Genomic DNA, 3,213 nt, shown 5'->3' with positions numbered 1-3,213 from the left:
ACTCGAGTCACATATGACCACATTGTAAATGAGCAAGAAGCAGAGAATGCTGACAAGGGAAATGTAGCAGATTTTGACACAGTTTATGCTAAGAGTAATCCTGGTGCTTACAGTGAGGCATTCCCTTGCCAAGCTCCAATCTAAAAGTCCTTCTGAGTTCGAACAAATTTCAGAATCAGCTCATTTGCAGGATACACCTCCTCGTTCAAGATTGTCCTCTTCCACCTCATCAAAGGATGCTTATGACAGTTTTTTTAATAATCAGGAAACAAAGGTTGAGAAGGATATTGAATCTGATGTAGAATCAGTGAAGTCCTGAGTAATTTTGACGGTAATAATGACGTCACATTCCCTCAGACAAGGATACCTGCAGGAGAGCTTGACTTGATGCTAGCTCAGAAGACATGGTTCCACAGGAAACTGAAAGTGATGATGGCTTTGCAGTTTCTGATAACTCACCTAATAGTTCACAGTGGGTGAATGCTGATAAGGCAGATGGTAGGACAGGCTCTCCACACCTCATGACCAAGACACATGATGACAGTGTATCACCTTCTACTAATAGCAGATACATATTTGAAAATCCATCCATCTCTTTGGCAGATTCAGCTGCTCATAATAAGCCTTTCTTTACAGAGACTCTGACCGATTCCATTGTGTTTGAGATGGAGCCAAACTATGAGACTGACCATCACAGCAGAAGTGACAGAACTAGCACTAACAACATAGTAGAGCCCTCTCTGTCCCCTCTGCCCGATAATAATACATCTTTGTTTCAGGTGATGATTTCTTTAATGGAGATTTCAAAAAGGATTCCTCAAACAGTTCAGATATTTCACTCCATCAGGAAACTCTGCATTTGATAATTCACCACATTTTCATGAGGAGTCTTCACCATCTGAAATAAGACCATTTATGGCAGAGAGTATAAGTGTTAAGAGTTCCAGTGACCTTGTTGGTTCTTCCCCAATAAACATTGAATACCAGACTAATGGAGGAAAATCCATTGCTAACAACCCTTTTAACAATAGCTTTAACAGTGATAATAACCCTTTCCTAGAAAATAATGAATCTGACACTAACATCTTTAACTTCCCCTCACAACTTCTGACACCCTTTTTCCTGTCAATGGGACAGCTTCAGAAACCCTAAGAAGCTCTCAGCCCTTCAATGGCATGAACTCCCAGAACACTGATTTCTCCTTTCAGTAAGAGGTCTTATGAGGAAAATGCTCTAGCTCTTCCTTCCTAAATTTTTTTGCACCAGCGGTGTAGTTTGCACTCTTTTAGCCCATCTCCTGGAATTTTCTTTTGACTGGGTAACAATTAACTTTTTATTCTTCAGAATCCAAATGATCCTCACAGTTTCTTTTTTGCACTCATAACGATCTGTTCCTGACTGCATGGGTGGTGGTTCTTACAGGTGCGGTTGATCCTATGACAATGTCCATGTTTGGCTCCCTCAATGGCATGAATGGCAAGAGCTCAGGTACACCATCTCCTACCAAGCCTGAGGTGCCCCTTCCCTCTGAACCTGCAAAGGATACCAGTTCAGCGAATCAAAGCCTGTGGTGTCCGCAGTGTCCCCGGCACTAACCTTAGGTGCCTCGACGATCCTTCCTTCATGTTTGACAAGCCATCTGTAGGTACAACTAACTCCCCCAAGACTGGTTCATACAAGGTACTGATGCTCCAACTGAACCACAGCAGCCAAAGAGTGCTGGTTACCGTGTATTAGAAGCCCCAGGAGGTCCTTCTGAGGTTAAGGATGCTCCTGAGCAGTCTCCCACAAAGCCAGAGCCCCCTGTTAAGCCTCACCTTACAGGGTGCTTGAAGCTCCTCTTGATCCCCAACCAAGCCCAAGGGCTCCCTTACCGTGTACTGGAGGCTCCAGATGCCCCTTACTACCCCCAGCACAGAGTGTAGGTGCAGCACAGGAGTCTAAGCCCCCTTCCCTTGTCTCCCCGTCTTCCGGTAGGACGGTAACTGATGCACTAGACAAGGCCCGTGCCCGTTTTGATCCTTCTGGGGGGGCGCAAAAGATAAAGATCCTCCCAGCAAAGTCTAGGTGCCCAAATCCAATAGCCATGTTCCAATTTCAAGTGAGATATCTATGAAGATAGTTTGCTACATGAACAGTTACTAAATTGTAGGTAACAATAACTAATTTTTGGTGCGCATCTTCATGGATATCTAATAAGCCGAAGGATGAGCTGTTAACAACCATTCCATGCAGATTTGGTGATGTAGAAAAATTTATGCCACTGTCAATGACCCCACATTCATGCTGGGTTCTTGGTCAACAGCACATCTTCGGTATATGAAATGTTGAGAAAACCCACAGGCCATCAATCAGCAGATGTTAATCGCAATACTAATACTATTTTGTTAGTTGTCATAGATGCTATTTAACTCTTTCTGGACTTCACTCAAGGCTACGCAGTATAGTATTTCCTGTGGGTTTTTCTTATACGAAGCACTGCTAGTAGGCTAAGAATGTGAGATGTTATAATATGAACGATAAGGTCCATTTTAGTTTCTATATGTTTAGCTTTTATTGAAAATGTGAGAATGAAGGCAAGCCAGAGTCATGGTGTTTGCAGGAATGCCAAGTGTGACCAGAGATTCAGATAATTTATCTTGTTACAACCATTCAACTTGTCATCTGTTTACGGTGGCTCATTACATTATCTCAGAGAACTGGAACACTGCCAGAACTCCCCAAGTGTGAAGTTTTGGAGTGTAAGTGTCATATTTGTTGAAAGAAATGAAATATACTAATGATGCAACACACTTGTGTAGAACTTTTAAAAATGCTGATTTACATTTTGGATGAACTTGTCTTAAACTTTGAGGAAATTATGGGTATTCTCTGAAAGTTTAACAAATTGATATCAGCTGAGAGTACTGTATTCTGGACCTTCAGAGTAAAATGTGTGGCTGAATTGACAGATATTGTTTGAATGAACATATGTTATGTTAGGAAATATTAAAGTAAAAAAAAAAAAAAAATCTGTATCTACACTTTACATATCTAGAAACAGTGTAATAAAACATTGATTTTAGATGTGAACTCTATATAATAGGAATATTGGGTATAATGGGTGTATATATATATATGCAAATTTACATTGGCATGGTTTTAAACTGTGTTATCAGTTTATGTTATTATTTAACAAAGGGATTTAAAGTTGTATGTGTGGATATGAAAGTT

This window comes from Penaeus monodon, chromosome 19 (genome assembly GCF_015228065.2).
Source record: "Penaeus monodon isolate SGIC_2016 chromosome 19, NSTDA_Pmon_1, whole genome shotgun sequence".
Classification (NCBI taxonomy): domain Eukaryota; kingdom Metazoa; phylum Arthropoda; class Malacostraca; order Decapoda; family Penaeidae; genus Penaeus; species Penaeus monodon.
This window is presented reverse-complemented; position numbering follows the sequence as displayed.